The 18,433-nt window shown below is 42.5% G+C and overlaps 1 long non-coding RNA gene across 1 annotated transcript in view; it reads right to left on the bottom strand.

Moving 5' to 3' along the window:
* Positions 1-4,269: 4,269 nt before the first annotated feature.
* Positions 4,270-18,433, bottom strand: part of LOC135551339 (uncharacterized) — a 177,781-nt gene continuing 163,617 nt past the window's right edge. Inside the window, exon 3 of the long non-coding RNA XR_010457286.1 lies at positions 4,270-5,084. This is a non-coding gene — a long non-coding RNA (uncharacterized LOC135551339). The remainder of the gene's footprint in view (positions 5,085-18,433) is intronic.

Here is an 18,433-nt window from a genome sequence, read left to right as displayed (position 1 = left end):
ACAGTCTAGATGTCAGCAGGACACAGTCTAGATGTCAGCAGGACACAGTCTAGATGTCAGCAGGACACAGTCTAGATGTCAGCAGGACAGTCTAGATGTCAGCAGGACACAGTCTAGATGTCAGCAGGACACAGTCTAGATATCAGCAGGACACAGTCTAGATGTCAGCAGGACACAGTCTAGATGTCAGCAGGACGGTCAAATGAAAAGATACAGTGACTGGGCCTACAGAGAAACATTTGACAGTAAATGTCAGTAGAAGTAGGCAGAAAGCATGGATCACACCTCTATCAAAATAAAGTTATGTCAGCGGAACCGCATTCTTTGTTGTGTTTATTTACAAGGCTGATGTCAGGACACACAATAAAGGTTCTCAGTACTGCCACAGTTATTTATGGGACAGTCTAAAAACAGTATTCATTTATAGACAGCTGAATCCAAACTGATCTGATAGTCAAACAGGGCTATAACAAATCCCTGAAGCTCAATTAATAATTAAAATGGACTTTTAGATAATAGACTACATGTTTCCATGGTAAACATCTAAAGGACTAAATGTGCAACACAGTTTGACTATGTGTGTGGTAACTCTGACATTGTGTGTGACAATATCTTTCAATGTGCCACAGTCTATGTAGTCTTTAAGCCATTTGACAGGCACTGTGTGATAATCTGACTTGTCTGTGCATAACTCTGACTTGTGAGAGAGGAACAGAACAAACAAACATATGCGCTCATAACATCTGATAAGTATAATAATAGATGTAGACTTGTAACTCTCAAATTGTGTGTGACAACTCTGACTTGTGAAATGCATAACAAGACAGAAGTTAATTTGTGATAACTCTGACTTATATGTGATAATCTGACAGGTGTGTGATGAACTCTGACTTGTGCGCTAAAGTAACAAATGCTGACAGCCTGAACTCTAAATGTATTAAAGTCAGCAGGATACATATAGGAAAGCATTCACACCCCTTGAGTTATTCCACATTTTTTTTGTTTAGATTTCAGTGTCTTCTATAAAGGTTCTAAAGCCATTATAAACTCTGTATTCATTTATAGACACTGAATTGAATCAGAGTCAAACAGGGCTATGTGAAGCTCATAATTAACAATGGACTTTGTGATAACTCTTTATGACTTGTGTGCCCCATGCTCAATAACTGACTGACTTGTGTTGATAACATTTTCCTGATATTTCAAACTTTTTGATAACTGAAATCAAAACTGCCAAAAATTGTGAAAGCTTGCTCATCCACAACATTGAGATTAATCTCTCTGACTTTGTGTGCGAATAAGCTGTGACTTTGTGTGGGATATGATCTCTAACAGTTTTGCACATGAGAGACTGACTTTTTTCCCATTCCTCATTTATAGACACTGAATTTGAGAAAACAGCTCGAGCTCAGTGAGGTTGTGATGGAACTCTGACATTTGTGAACAGCAGTTTCAGTTCTTTCCACAGATTCTGATTGGATTCAGGTCTGATAACTTTGACTTGTGCCATTGATAACTGACTTGTGTGTGATAACTCTGACTTGTGTTGTGATAACTCTGATTCCATTGTGATAACTCTGACTTGTGTTTTGATAACTTTTCTTGTTGGATAACTGACTTGTGTGTGATAACTCTGACTTGTCCCAGTGATAACTCTTTTGCAGACTCCATCAGGTTTTCTTCCAGAATGGTCCTGTATTTGGCTCCATCCATCTTCCCATCAATTTTAACCATCTTCCCTGTCCCTGCTGAAGAAAAGCAGGCCCAAACCATGATGCTGCCACCACCATGTTTGACCGTGTGGATGGTGTGTTCAGGGTGATGAGCTGTGTTGCTTTTACGCCAAACATAACATTTTGCATTGTTGCCAAAAAGTTCAATTTTGGTTTCATCTGACCAGAGCACCTTCTTCCATATGTTTGGTGTGTCTCCCAGGTGGCTTGTGGCAAACTTTAAACAACACTTTTTATGGATATCTTTAAGAAATGGCTTTCTTCTTGCCACTCTTCCATAAAGGCCAGATTTGTGCAATATACGACTGATTGTTGTCCTATGGACAGAGTCTCCCACCTCAGCTGTAGATCTCTGCAGTTCATCCAGAGTGATCATGAGCCTCTTGGCTGCATCTCTGATCAGTCTTCTCCTTGTATGAGCTGAAAGTTTAGAGGGACTCCAGGTCTTGGTAGATTTGCAGTGGTCTGATACTCCTTCCATTTCAATATTATTGCTGGCACAGTGCTCCTTGGGATGTTTAAAGCTTGGGAAATCTTTTTGTATCCAAATCCGGCTTTAAACTTCTTCACAACAGTATCTCGGCCCTGCCTGGTGTGTTCCTTGTTCTTCATGATGCTCTCTGCGCTTTTAACGGACCTCTGAGACTATCACAGTGCAGTTGCATTTATACGGAGACTTGATTACACACAGGTGGACTGTATTTATCATCATTAGTCATTTAGGTCAACATTGGATCCTTCAGAGATCCTCACTGGACTTCTGGAGAGAGTTTGCTGCACTGAAAGTAAAGGGGCTGAATAATTTTGCACGCCCAATTTTTCAGTTTTTGATTTGTTAAAAAAGTTTGAAATATCCAATAAATGTCGTTCCACTTCATGAATGTGTCCCACACCCACGTGTTGTTGATTATTCACAAAAAAATACAGTTTTATATCTTTATGTTTGAAGTCTGAAATGTGGCAAAATTTCGCAAAGTTCAAGGGGGCCGAATACTTTCGCAAGGCACTGTATTTTGTGTCACCCATCTACACAAAAATACTCCATAAAGAGAAAGCGAAAACATGTTATAAAAATCAAATATAGACTTTATATCTAATTTACAGAAGTATTCACACCCCTGAGTCAATACATGTTAGAATCACCTTTGGCAGCGATTACAGCTGTCAGTCATTCTGGGTAAGTCTCTAAGAGCTTGACAATATTGGTCAATATTATTTTTCAAAAATCTACAAGCCATGTCAAGTTGGTTGTTGATCATTGCTACTTTCAAGCCTTGCCATAGACTATCAAGCAGATTTAAGTCAAACCTTTAACTCGGCCACTCAGGAACATTTACTGTCTTCTTCGTAAGCAACTGCAGTGTAGATTTAGTCTTGTGTTTTAGGTTATTGTCCACTTTGACATTATGGGGTACTGTGTGTAGGTCAACGAAAGAAAATCTCAATTTAATATTTTGTTTTTTTAACACGTCAAGGGGTGTGAATACATTCTGAAGGCACTGTACAGCACTATCAAAAGTCATTCATCTATCTGACAACATAACTCCCATGTTGACTCCACAGACCCTGCGCCGGAAACGGCATTTACATAAGCCACTCACACACTCACTAGATGATTTATTATTTTTTTAAAGGGCCAATTGGAGCCAAGGTGAGAGGAGAGGAGAGGGTGGTGGTAGTTAGCTGTCACCATGGTAACAGGGTCAGGAAGAGGTTAATGGGTTAGGAGCTGAGGACGCTAGCACGGTTAGCGGAGCTGCTAAATTAGCCTCCGTGGTTCTACAGGGGTGACCGTGCCCTGTGGTGCCCTGGCCCCAATTGACCCCCCCCCCCCCCCTCCTGGGCTGACACCTCAGAAAATGCCTGCGTTAGTACTTTAGCCTGGAGGAACTTGATGTAGCTGGCTAGGTGAAATAGTATCACAGACCACACATAGAAAAATAATTTATGCACACTGTCGTGGAATTTTCCTGTATTACCAAGTCATGAGAGAGCAAACCACACACAAGTCAGAGTTATCACACACAAGTCAGAGTTATCACACACAAGTCAGAGTTACCACACACAAGTCAGAGTTACCACACACAAGTCAGAGTTACCACACACAAGTCAGAGTTACCACACACAAGTCAGAGTTACCACACACAAGTCAGAGTTACCACACACAAGTCAGAGTTACCACACACAAGTCAGAGTTATCACACACAAGTCAGAGTTACCACACACAAGTCAGAGTTACCACACACAAGTCAGAGTTATCACACACAAGTCAGAGTTACCACACACAAGTCAGAGTTACCACACACAAGTCAGAGTTACCACACACAAGTCAGAGTTACCACACACAAGTCAGAGTTACCACACACAAGTCAGAGTTACCACACACAAGTCAGAGTTATCACAAAGTCCATCTTTAATTATATGAGCTTCACCATAGCCCTGTTTGACTCTCAGATCAATTCAGTGTCTATAAATGAATACTCCGAGAGTGCGTCCATAATGGCAACTGAGAACCTTTATAGCAAAGAAACAGCCATCTAAACTCACATGACAAATAACAGACCTTAGGAACATTATACAAATAACCTTTTACCAGAAAAAAGGAGTATCCTATAGCCAGAAAGCATTAGCTATTAATTATCCTTCAGTTTGCCATCTTAGACAAAGTTCTTATCTCGTTCGTGGTACCATTTAGGACCAAAACATTACCTGGCATATATCAATTGTCAATTTCAAGATACTCCCATAAAATAGAAAAACCCTCCTGGACAAGCTTACAGAGAGAAGAGTGACTGGCACACAGACATTGTGGAGCCACCTAATTGGTTCCCCGTTAATCACACCATCCCTTCACATGGTTTAGGAATAGTTCCAGACACATTCACAGATAAGACTAACCTGACCTCTCCCCTCTCTGGGGCCAAGTAACTTATCCCACATAAGCATACTATAAAAATTAATACATCAATTTTTTTTATTTATATAACCCTTCGTACATCAGCTGATATCTCAAAGTGCTGTACAGAAACCCAGCCTAAAACCTCAAACAGCAAGCAATGCAGGTGTAGAAGCACGGTGGTTAGGAAAAATTCCCTAGAAAGGCCAAAACCTAGGAAGAAACCTAGAGAGGAACCAGGCTATGTGGGGTGGCCAGTCCTTTTCTGGCTGTGCCGGGTAGAGATTATAACAGAACATGGCCAAGCTGTTCAAATGTTCATAAATAACCAGCATGGTCGAATAATAATAAGGCAGAACAGTTGAAACTGGAGCAGCAGCACGGCCAGGTGGACTGGGGACATCAAGGAGTCATCATGTCAGGTAGTCCTGGGGCATGGTCCTAGGGCTCAGGTCCTCCGAGAGAGAGAAGGAGAGAATTAGAGAACGCACACTTAGATTCACACAGGACACCGAATTGGACAGGAGAAGTACTCCAGATATAACAAACTGACCCCAGCCCCCCGACACATAAACTACTGCAGCATAAATACTGGAGGCTGAGACAGGAGGGTTTAGGAGACACTGTGGCACCATCCTAGGACACCCCCGGACAGGGCCAAACAGGAAGGATATAACCCCACCCACTTTGCCAAAGCACAGCCCCCATACCACTAGAGGGATATATTCAACCACCAACTTACCATCCTGAGACAAAGCTGAGTATAGCCCGCAAAGATCTCCGCCATGGCACAACCCAAGGGGGGGCGCCAACCCAGACAGGATGACCACATCAGTGAATCAACCCACTCAGGTGACGCACCCCTTCCAGGGATGGCATGAGAGAGCCCCAGTAAGCCAGTGACTCAGCCCCTGTAATAGGGTTAGAGGCAGAGAATCCCAGTGGAAAGAGGGGAACCGGCCAGGCAGAGACAGCAAGGGTGGTTCGTTGCTCCAGAGCTTTTCCATTCACCTACCCACTCCTGGGCCAGACTACACTCAATCATATGACCCACTGAAAAGATGAGTCTTCAGTAAAGACTTAAAGGTTGAGAGCGAGTTTGCGTCTCTGACATGGGTAGGCAGACCGTTCCATAAAAATGGAGCTCTATAGGAGAAAGCCCTGCCTCCAGCTGTTTGCTTAGAAATTCTAGGGACAATTAGGAGGCCTGCGTCTTGTGACCGTAGCATACGTGTAGGTATGTACGGCAGGACCAAATCAGAGAGATAGGTAGGAGCAAGCCCATGTAATGCTTTGTAGGTTAGCAGTATAACCTTGAAATCAGCCCTTGCTTTGACAGGAAGCCAGTGTAGGGAGGCTAGCACTGGAGTAATATGATCAAATTTTTTGGTTCTAGTCAGGATTCAAGCAGCCATATTTAGCACTAACTGAAGATTATTTAGTGCTTTATCCGGGTAGCCGGAAAGTAGAGCATTGCAGTAGTCTAACCTAGAAGTGACAAAAGCATGCATGAATTTTTCTGCATCATTTTTGGACAGAAAGTTTCTGATTTTTGCAATATTACGTAGATGGTAAAAAGCTGTCCTTGAAATGGTCTTGATATGTTCTTCAAAAGAGAGATCAGGGTCCAGAGTAACACCGAGGTCCTTCACAGTTTTATTTGAGACGACTGTACAACCATTAAGATTAATTGTCAGATTCAACAGACGATCTCTTTGTTTCTTGGGACCTAGAACAAGCATCTCTGTTTTGTCCGAGTTTAAAAGTAGAACGTTTGCAGCCATCCACTTCCTTATGTCTGAAACACATGCTTCTAGCAAGGGCAATTTTGGGGCTTCACCATGTTTCATTGAAATGTACAGCTGTGTGTCATCCGCATAGCAGTGAAAGTTAACATTATGTTTTCGAATAACATCCCCAAGAGGTAAAATATGTAGTGAAAACAATAGTGGTCCTAAAACGGAACCTTGAAGAACACCGAAATTTACAGTTGATTTGTCAGAGGACAAACCATTCACAGAGACAAACTGATATCTTTCCGACAGAAAAGATCTAAACCAGGCCAGAACTTGTCCGTGTAGACCAATTTGGGTTTCCAATCTCTCCAAAAGAATGTGGTGATCGATGGTATCAAAAACAGCACTAAGGTCTAGGAGCAAGAGGACAGATGCAGAGCCTCGGTCCGATGCCATTAAAATGTCATTTACCACCTTCACAAGTGCCGTCTCAGTGCTATGATGGGGTCTAAAACCAGACTGAAGCATTTCGTATACATTGTTTCTCTTCAGGAAGGCAGTGAGTTGCTGCGCAACAGCCTTTTCTAAGATTTTGAGAGGAATGGAAGATTCGATATAGGCCGATAGTTTTTTATATTTTCTGGGTCAAGGTTTGTTTTTTTTAAGAGAGGCTTTATTACTGACACTTTTAGTGAGTTTGGTACACATCCGGTGGATAGAGAGCCGTTTATTATGTTCAACATAGGAGGGCCAAGCACAGGAAGCAGCTCTTTCAGTAGTTCAGTTGGAATAGGGTCCAGTATGCAGCTTGAAGGTTTAGAGGCCATGATTATTTTCATCATTGTGTCAAGAGATATAGTTCTAAAACACTTGAGCGTCTCTCTTGATCCTAGGTCCAGGCAGAGTTAGTAGAATAGAACATCTAGAACATAGAACATCTTATTTATCAATGTTACCTAAAGAATTCTGATTCTGCTACCACAATACATACACATAATATTATATATATATTATATATATATATACTGTATCTATGCACCGATTCCCACATCTGTTTCCTTCCAGACGAGTTTTGGAAATTGACCTTCACACCTTTTTCCTGTGAAACAAAACCTTGAGTGCCAATGTCACCTTGTAAATCAGTGGTCACCAACCTGTCGATTGCAATCGACTGGTCAATCTTTATGGTGTTCTGAGTCAATCAACAAACATTTCTGAGGAAAAGACAATGATAAAGGCTTACGCCCCCTTTTTGTTTTTGTGCTGCGCAGCTGGCGGTGGGTGCACTTGATTCAGAAGCCCTGCGCACCGGGTAGGCAAGTTGTTCCTATTGTGAACCATTTAATGTCTGAAAAGATTCTGCCTACAAGGCAGGCCGGGAGATCTGTGGCTAAATCCAGTGCCCCCATGTTGGCCAATTATATATTTTTTTATTTTTACATTTCACCTTTATTTAACTTCTTATGGCTGGGTGGTAGTATTGAGTAGCTTGGATGAATAAGGTGCCCAGAGTAAACTGCCTGCTACTCAGGCCCAGTTGCTTATATGTGCATATTATTAGTAAATGTGGATAGAAAACACTCTGTAGTTTCTAAAACTGTTTGAATGATGTGAGTCTGTGAGTATAACAGAACTCATATGGCAGCAAGAACCTGAGAAAAAATCCAACCAGGAAGTGGGAAATCTGAGGTTTGAAGTTTTTCAACTCTTTGCCTATCCAAGATACAGTGTAAATTTGGTCTGATTGCACTTCCTAAGGCTTCCACTAGATGTCAACAGTGTTTAGAACCTTGTTTGAGGCTGTGAAGTAGTGGGGAATGAGAGCTGATTGAATCAGGTGTATGGCAGAGTGCCATGAGCTCATCCAGGCGTGCTCCTGTGAGAGGTAGCTGCGTTCCATCGCATTTCTAAAGACACACGAATTCTCCAGTTGAAACATTATGGAAGATTTATGTTATAAACATCCTAAAGATTGATTCTATACATCGTTTGACATGTTTCTACGGACTGTAATGGAATTTTTTGACTTGACTTTTTTCACGACCTGCCCGTCGTGAATTTGGATTTGTGAACTCAAAAGGAGGTATTTGGACATAAACGATGGACTTTATCGAACAAAACAAACATTTATTGTGGAACTGGGATTCCTGGGAGTGCATTCTGATGAAGATCATCAAAGGTAAGTGAACATTTATAACGCTATGTCTGACTTTTACTGACTCCACAACATGGCGGATATCTGTATGGCTTGTTTTTGTGTCTGAGCGCCTTACTCAGATTATTGCATGGTGTGCATTTTCGGTAAAGCTTTTTTTTTAAATCTGACACAGCGGTTGCATTAAGGAGAAGTTTATCTAAAGTTCCATTTATAACACTTGTATTTTCATCAACATTTATGATGAGTATTTCTGTAAATTGATGTGGCTCTCTGCACAATCACCGGATGATTTGAAAGCAAAACATTACTGAACGTCATGCGCCAATGTAAACTGAGATTTTTTGGATATAAATTTGAACTTTATTGAACAAAACATACATGTATTGTGTAACATGCAGTCCTATGAGTGTCATCTGATGAAGATCATCAAAGGTTAGTGATTCATTTTCTCTCTATTTCTGCTTTTTGTGACTCCTCTCTTTGTCTGGAAAAATGGCTGTGTTGTTCTGTGACTAGGTACGGACCTAATATAATCGTTTGTGGAACTTCCATCGTAAAGCCTTTTTGAAATCGGACACTGTGGTGTGATTAAAAACAAGTGTATCTTTAAAATGGTGTAAAATACTTGCATGTTTAAGGATTTTAATTATGAGATTTTTGGCGCCCTGCACTTTCACTGGCTGTTGCCATATCGATCCAGGTAGCGGGATCTAAGCCATAAGAAGTTTTAACAAGGTAAGTCAATTAAGAAAAAAATATTATTTATAATTACGGCCAAACCCAGATGACGCTGGGCCAATTGGGCATCGCCCCATGGGACTCCCAATCAAGGCCGGGTGTGATACCGCCTGGAATCAAACCAGGGTCTGTAGTGACGCCTCTAGCACTGAGATGCAGAGCCTTAGACCGCTGCGCCACTCGGGAGCCCAAATCACTGTGTTTACAGCAAAGTTTGATACTAGCCTCCATTCAATTTTGACACTTTTAAAAACCATGACCAAAGAGAGACTGTCAAAGAATTCAGCAACGAGCTGCTGTTTTTATGTGTTTTTTGTTTTAAATTCAGGACTCTCAAGACAGTTTTTATTCAACACTATTACAAAACATACAGTGGGGCAAAAATGTATTTAGTCAGCCACCAATTAGTCAGCCACCAATTTAAGTCAGCCACCAAAGTTCTCCCACAGGGACTTTCAACTCCCTCCAAAGATAGTAGATAGTCACAACTAAGGGCTTAGAGCTACAATTGTCATTGTGAAAATGTATGTCAAGTTATTTGTAACATCATTATAGTCCCAACTGGGAGAATACTATTCATAGACTATAACTCAGCATTACACAACCATAGTACCCCCAAAGCCCATCACTAATCTAAGGATCCTGGGACTAAACACCTCCTTCTGCAACTGGATCATAGACTTCCTGATGGGCCACCCCCAGGTGGTGAGGGTAGGGTGCAACACATCTGCCACGCTGATCCTCAACTCTAGAGATCCCCAGGGGTGCGTGCTCAGTCCCCTCCTGTACTCCCTGTTCACCCACGACTGCATGGCCAGGCATGACTCCAACACCATCAATACGTTTGCAGATGACACAACAGTGGTAGGCCTGATCACCGACAACGACGAGACAGTTTATAGGGAGGAGGTCAGAGACCTGGCTGGGTGGTGCCAGAATAACAACCTATCCCTCATCATAACGAAGACAAAGGAGATGATTGTAGACTACAGGAAAAGGAGCACCGAGCACCCATTCTCATCTACAAGGTTGTATTGGTGCAGGTTGAGAGCTTCAAGTTCCTTGGTGTCCACATCAACAACAAACTAGAATGGTCCGAACACGTGTTTCCATAGCACTTCTATTGTTTTGGTCGAGTTCCATTGACTTCTTTACCACATCTGTCAGACCATGGTTTAGTCCCATTGCTGAGTCAATATTATTCCTATAAGATCAGAGTTTCGTCCCATTGTTGAGTCATCATTATTCCTATCAGATCAGAGTTTATAAGAGCATGGTTTAGTCCCATTGCTGGGTCAATATTATTCCTATCAGATCAGAGTTTAGTCCCATTATTGAGTCATCATTATTCCTATCAGATCAGTTTAGTCCCATTATTTAGTGATCATTATTATTAGAGTGTACCCCAGGATTTGAAGATAACCCTATAGTGGTGTGGGGACTGTGATTTGACAAAGTGGGTGGGGTGATATCCTGCCAGGTTGGCCCTGTCCGGGGATATTGTCGGACGGGGCCACAGTGTCTCCCGATCCCTCCTGTCTCAGCCTCCAGTATTTATGTTGCAATAGTTTTTGTGTTGGGGGGCTAGGGTCAGTCTGTTATATCTGGAGTATTTCTCCAGTCTTATCCTATGAATTTAAGTATGCTCCCTCTAATTCTCTTTCTCTCAATCTCTCTTTCTCTCTTTCTCTCAGAGGACTTGAGCCCTAGGACCATGCCTCAGGACTAACTGGCCTGATGACTCCTTGCTGTCCCCAGTCCACCTGGTCGTGCTGCTGTTCCAGTTTCAACTGTTCTGCCTGTGACTATGGAACCCTGACCTGTTCACTGGACACGCTACCTTGTTCTGGACCTGCTGTTTTCGACTCTCTCTCTCTCTCTACCGCACATGCTGTCTCGAACTCTGAATGATCGGCTATGAAAACCCAACTGACATGTACTCCTGAGGTGCTGACCTGTTGCACCCTCTACAACCACTGTGATTATTATTATTTGAGCCTGCTGGTCATCTATGAACGTTTGAACATCTTGGCAATGTACTGTTATAATCTCCACCTGGCACAGCCAGAAGAGGACTGCCCGCCCCTCAGAGCCTGGTTCCTCACTAGGTTTCTTCCTGGGTTACTGCCTTTCTAGAGAGTTTTTCCTAGCCGCTGTGCTTCTACTGTACATCTGCATTGATTGCTATTTGGGGTTTTAGGCTGGGTTTCTGTATAGCACTTTGTGGCTTTTGTAAAAAGGGCTTAACAAATAGATCTGATTGATTGATATGTCACTGCACTAGAGGCTTTCTCAGACTCTCCTAGTCTCTCCTAGTCTCTCCTCGTCTCTCTCAGTCTCTCTCAGTCGCTCTCCATTTCTCTAAGTCTCTCCTAGTTCCTCCTAGTATCTCTGTCTCTCTGTTTCTCTGTTTCTCTGTCTCTCCGAGTCCCTCCTAGTCTGTTTCAGTCTCTGTCTCTCACTTTCTCTTAGTCTCTTCTAGTCTTTCCTAATCTCTCCCAGTCTCTGTCTCTCTCTGTCACTCTTAGTTTCCCTTACTCTCTCAGTCTCTCCCTGTCTCTCTTATTCTCTCCTAGTCTCTCCGAGTCTCTCTCAGTCTTAATCTCTCATGAACTCTCTTAGTCTCTCCTGGTCTAATTTTTTTTCTCAGTTTCTTAGTCTCTTCTCTTTAAGTTTATCTTTGTCGCTTTGTCTTTTCCAGTTTCTCCCAATCCCTCTTAGTCTCTTTCAGTCTCTCTTAGTCTCTCCCAGTCCCTCTTAGTCTCTCCCAGTCCCTCTTAGTCTCTTTCAGTCTCTCTTAGTCTCTCCCAGTCCCTCTTAGTCTATTTCAGTCTCTCTTAGTCTCTCCCAGTCCCTCTTAGTCTCTTTCAGTCTCTCTTAGCCTCTCCGAATCCCTCTTAGTCTCTTTCAGTCTCTCTTAGTCTCTCCCAGTCCCTCTTAGTCAGTGTCTCTCTGTCACTCTTAGTCTCTCCCAGTCCCTCTTAGTCTCTTTCAGTCTCTCTTAGTCTCTCCCAGTCCCTCTTAGTCAGTGTCTCTCTGTCACTCTTAGTCTCTCCCAGTCCCTCTTAGTCTCTCTCAGTCTCTCTTAGTCTCTCCCAGTCCCTCTTCGTCTCTTTCAGTCTCTCTTAGTCAGTGTCTCTCTGTCACTCTTAGTCTCCCAGTTTCTTTGTCTTCTCTAGTCCCCCCCCCCTCCCCGTGTGGTGAGGATGAGTTAGGGTAAGTATTCTAAATGTTTTCTGAATGCCACATTTTCCCTGATGAGTTTGCTCTCTGGTCTTTTCACCTGGGATTTACCCCGCCAACCCTGCCTGGCCAATATATCTCATTGTCATTCCAGATCCAGACCTGACATTTCACTCATTCTTTCCAAATTGGTTCCAAATTGGTTCCAAATTAGTTCATATTTGACCCTGAGCTTCCGACAGAGCTTGAAGTTAAAATGTTACAGTGATACTTAGTGCTGAGATTCTCATCTACATCCAGATAACACACGCGTGCACACACACACACACACACACACACACACACACACACACACACACACACACACACACACACACACACACACACACACACACACACACACACACACACACACACACACACACACACACACACACACACACACACATGAATTTCAAAACATCAATCCTCTTAAAATCAGACTGACCTCTGATTTGTTCACAGATTCACTAATCTACAGTCTAAATCGCTGAACGTGTGTGAGCGAGTAGAAGTTTACCCAAACCTTGTCTTTAGGCCTACGATGACGTAAATCTGGGCGTAAAAGGCGTTAAGATGGAGCCGCAGTGGATATCAGCCATCTTATTGGCTCCTACCATTTTGTGTTTTTTTATTCTGGTTTTAATAACTCTTTTTTTTGTACGTAATGTCTCTGCCATCACTTCATATAATGTTAAACAGAACAGAACATGTATCACTAACATCGAGCCCAAAAAGTTTTCTTCAATGACACGGCAGCTCTGTTTACTCTAGACCAGGTCCTAATCGCCAGGAGGAAAGAGGAAAGAGGAATCGCACTCAACGAGTTGTACAGAGCCGTAAACAAACAAGAAAATGCACAGTCGGAGATGCCCCGTTTTCCGTGGCCTGTAATTTTAAAGCAGGGAAATTGAAATCTGTTTTACCTCATTTTTACCAGCATATAACCTATGCAACTAGAGGCAAAACACTCTACATCACGACGGGAGCCTACCACACGAGCTAAACGCCTTTTATGCTCACTTCGAGGCAAGCAACACTAAACCATGCATGAGAGCATCAGCTGTTCAGGACGACTGTGTGATCTTGCTCTCCGTAGCCGATGTGAGTAAGACTTGTAAACAGGTTAACATTAGCAAGGCCGCTGGGCCAGACAAAATGTCAGGACGTGTACTCAGAGCATGCACTGAACGGCTGGCAAGTGTCTTCACTGACATTGTCAAACTATCCCCGACCCGGTCTGAAATAACAACTTGTTTCAAGCGGACCAGCATTGTCCCCGTGTCAAAGAACACCAAGGTAACCTGCCTAAATGACTGTCACCCCTTAGCGCTCACATCTATAGCCATGAAATGCTTGAAAACTGGTCATGGCTCACGATCAACACCACCATCCCATTTGTCCATGTCAAATGAACAATCAAATATATAAAATGATTTCAACATTGTCTGAGAAAAAAGTGTAAAATTGAAACCTAGTATGAGTACTGTAAGGCCATTGCAGGAACAAGAAGCTATAGGGATCTCTAAGGTTTATGACTGGGTCATCTCAGTCAGGATTACAGGACAACACACGCATGCTCGCACACGCACGTGCACACACACACACACGGGCAAGCATGCACACTATCACATGCATGCTCACACACGTACCTGTACACACTCACACTCAAGAGGGTCTAGAGAAGGCAGTCATGGCTGGCAATGTCCAATTAAAACAATCTTAGGCCAACAATCGAAGAACCCTAGAAGCCCGTTTGCAGTCACAATTGTTGGATGGAAATGAATGTCCTTGTTCTGTGTTGCTCGCTCTCTCCTCAGAGAAGAGACAAATCTAATGAGGCACCATCACTTCTCTGGGTTATTTTTGTTGAAGCAGAATTATGTGAGACGTGAGTTATACTGGTTTTGGTTTTTGAAGCAGAATTATGTGAGACGTGAGTTAGACAGGTATTGGTGTTGAGCAGAATTATGTGAGACGTGAGTTAGACAGGTATTGGTGTTGAGGTAGAATTATGTGAGACGTGAGTTAGACAGGTATTGGTGTTGAAGCAGAATTATGTGAGACGTGAGTTAGACAGGTATTGGTTTTTGAAGCAGAATTATGTGAGACGTGAGTTAGACAGGTATTGGTGTTGAGGTAGAATTATGTGAGACGTGAGTTAGACTGGTTTTGGTTTTTGAAGCAGAATTATGTGAGATGTGAGTTAGACAGGTATTGGTTTTTGAAGCAGAATTATGTGAGACGTGAGTTAGACAGGTTTTGGTTTTTGAAGCAGAATTATGTGTTAGACAGGTATTGGTTTTTGAGTTAGACAGGTATTGGTTTTTGAAGCAGAATTATGTGAGATGTGAGTTAGACAGGTAATGGTTTTTGAAGCAGAATTATGTGAGACGTGAGTTAGACAGGTATTGGTGTTTTAGGTGAGAGACAGAGAATTATTATGAGCAGGTGAGTAGAGCATTATGTGAGACGTGAGTTAGACAGGTATTGGTGTTGAAGCAGAATTAGAGTTAGACAGGTATTGGTGTTGAGCAGAATTATTGAGACGTGAGTTAGTTAGAATTATGTGAGGCGGAGTTAGACAGGTATTGGTGTTGAAGCAGAATTATGTGAGACGGGGTTGTTGAGCAGAATTATGTGAGGCGTGAGTTAGACATGTGTTTTTGAAGCAGAATTATGGTTAGACAGGTATTGTTGAAGCAGAATTATGTGAGACGTGAGTTAGACAGGTATTGGTGTTGAAGCAGAATTATGTGAGACGTGAGTTAGACAGGTATTGGTGTTGAGGTAGAATTATGTGAGACGTGAGTTAGACAGGTATTGGTGTTGAGCAGAATTATGTGAGACGTGAGTTAGACAGGTATTGGTGTTGAGCAGAATTATGAGACGTGGAGTTAGACATGTATTGGTGTTGAGGAGTTAGACAGGTATTGGTGTTGAGGTAGTTGAGACATGAGTTAGACAGGTATTGGTGTTGAAGCAGAATTATGTGAGACGTGAGTTAGACAGGTATTGGTGTTGAAGCAGAATTATGTGAGACGTGAGTTAGACAGGTATTGGTGTTGAGGTAGAATTATGTGAGACGTGAGTTAGACAGGTATTGGTGTTGAGCAGAATTATGTGTTGTTTTTGATTTTTTTCATCAGCTTGGGAAGATAACCCTGAATCAAGGTTGCAGGCAAAGGAAGAATTAAACATTTTGTTGTTATTAAAAATGTAAGACAGACGGACTGAGAGGGTGACAGGATATTGAGACAACATCCAGGAGAAGGGAGGGGGAGGGAGGGAGGGAGGGAGGGAGGGAGGGAGGGAGGGAGGGAGGGAGGGAGGGAGGGAGGGAGGGAGGGGGGAGGGAGGGAGGGAGGGAGGGAGGGAGGGAGGGAGGGAGGGGTCAAAAAGGAAACGAGAATAACAGATAGGAGGGAGAGAGAGACAGAAACTATGAGAAGGAGAGAGAGAGTAAAGAGACAAAGTATAAGGAGAGAGAGAGATTTGGGGACAGACAGAGGAACAGAAACACAAACAGAGAGCATATCTGTCTCAGAAAGTTCCATTGGTTTTAAAACAGGGTTGTCTCAGAAAGTTCCATTGGTTTTAAAACAGGGTTGTCTCAGAAAGTTCCATTGGTTTTAATACAGGGCTGTCTCAGAAAGTTCCCTCTGTGTTATGCCTGCCTGTCACTACTGTCACAGACATAGGATTGGCAATGATCCTGCATAATAGACATCTCTAAAAATGTTTTATTTGTCAACGTCTGCTTGGCTCTGTCATCTAAATACGCAAAAAAAAAAACACTCAACCAAAAATAGATAAAGAACAAAATAAAAATGTGTTTTTCTCCAAAACAGAAGACATGAAAGCCTGTATACTGACACGTCTTACATGTGTGGGGGAAAAGCTGGTATTGGACTCAGATGAATCTTTAAAGAAGGGGCCTCTGGGGTGTTTTATGAGAAACTGACGGAGTTCCCAAGTGGCACCCTTTTCCCTATATAGTGCACTACTTTTGCAAATAACCCTATATATTCAGGTGGAACGGAGTGCACTATGAAGGGGATAGGGTGCTATTTGGGTAACAAGCATTGAAGTGGAAGAAAATGTGTTTGTATTCATCACCAGGTATCATACACATATTTCCATAGGGATAAAGTGGATAAAAAAAGAAGCATTTTATCATTCAGAAAACTCTTCCTTGTGGATTACCCTTTGCAATAACTGCAAACATACATGCACTACATGACCAAAAGTATGTGAACACCTGCATGTCGAAACATCTCATTGCAAAATCATGGGCATTTTAACATGGAGTTGGTCCCCACTTTTGCTGCTATAACAGCCTCCACTCTTCTGGGAAGGCTTTCCAGGAGATGTTGGAACATTACTGTGGGGACTTGCTTTTATTCAGCAACAAGAGCATTAGTGAGGTCGGGCACTGATATTGGGCAGTTAAGCTTGACTCACAAGCATTCCAATTCATCCCAAGGGTGTTTGATGGGGTTGAGGTCAGGTCTCTGTGCAGGACAGTCAAGTTCTTACACTCCGATCTCGACAAACCATTTCTGTATGGACCTCACTTTGTACACAGGGGCATTGTCATGTTGAAACAGGAAATGGCCTTCCCTAAACTGTTGCCACAAAGTTGGAAGCACCGAATCCTCTAGAAAGGCATTGTATCCTGAAACAATAAGATATCACTTCAATGGAGCTAAGGGGCCCGAACCATGAAAAATAGCTCCAGACCATTATTCCTCATCCACCAAACTTTACAGTTGGCACTATATGCATTCGGCAGGTAGTGTTCTCCTGCATCCGCGAAACCCAGATTAGTGCCTGATGGTGAAGCGTGATTCATCACTCCAGAGAACGTGTTTCCACTGCTCCAGAGTCCCAATGGCGGTGAGCTTTACACCACTTCAGTGGAAGCTTGCCATAGCGCATGGTGATCATATCCTCGTGTACGGCTGCTCGAACCATGGAAACCCATTTCATGAAGCTCCCGACGAACAGTTCTTGTGCTGATGTTGCTTCCAGAGGAAGTTTGGAACTCGGTAGTGAGTGTTGCAACCGAGGACAGGTGATGTTCACGCGCTACGCACTCTGTGATCTTGTGTGGCCAACCACTTCGTAGCTGACGCATTGTAGCTCCTAGATGTTTCCACTTCACAAAAACAGCACTTACAGTTGACTGGGGAAGCGTTAGCAGGGCAGAAATTTGACCAACTGTCTGGTTGGAAAGGTGGAATCCTTTGACGGTGCCGTGTTTAAAGTCACTGAGCTTCTCAATACAATTCCAATTCTACGGAACTGAGCCTTTCTCTGAAAGGTTTTATGAGTTGGAGAACACATTGCGAGGGATTGTAGACTATTCCTCTATACGGAATCTTTCCAGATCCTTCTTATCCTTCATCTTTGCTTTTGGAGCCAGCACCATATTTTACAGTAATTATGTTGTTTTACAGTAGGTTGGTGTTTTACAGTAGGTATGATGTTTTACAGTAGGTTGGTGTTTTACAGTAGTTATGTTTTACAGTAGGTATGGTGTTTTACAGTAGGTATGGTGTTTTACAGTAGGTATGATGGTTTACAGTAGGTATGGAGTTTTAAGGTAGCTATGGTGTTTTACAGTAGTTATGATATTTTACAATAGGTATGGTGTTTTACAGTAGCTATGGTGTTTTAGAGTAGGTATGATGTTTTACAGTAGGTATGGTGTTTTACAGTAGGTATGGTGTTTTAGAGTAGGTATGGTGTTTTAGAGTAGGTATGGGGTTTTAAAGTAGCTATGGTGTTTTACAGTAGGTATGGTGTTTTGCAGTAGGTATGGGGTTTTACAGTATGTATGGTGTTTTACAGTAGGTATGGTGTTTTACAGCAGCTATGGTGTTTTGCAGTAGGTCTGGGGTTTTAAAGTACCTATGGTGTTTTGCAGTAGGTATGGTGTTTAACA

Source organism: Oncorhynchus masou, chromosome 13 (genome assembly GCF_036934945.1).
Source record: "Oncorhynchus masou masou isolate Uvic2021 chromosome 13, UVic_Omas_1.1, whole genome shotgun sequence".
Classification (NCBI taxonomy): domain Eukaryota; kingdom Metazoa; phylum Chordata; class Actinopteri; order Salmoniformes; family Salmonidae; genus Oncorhynchus; species Oncorhynchus masou.
This window is presented reverse-complemented; position numbering and strand designations above follow the sequence as displayed.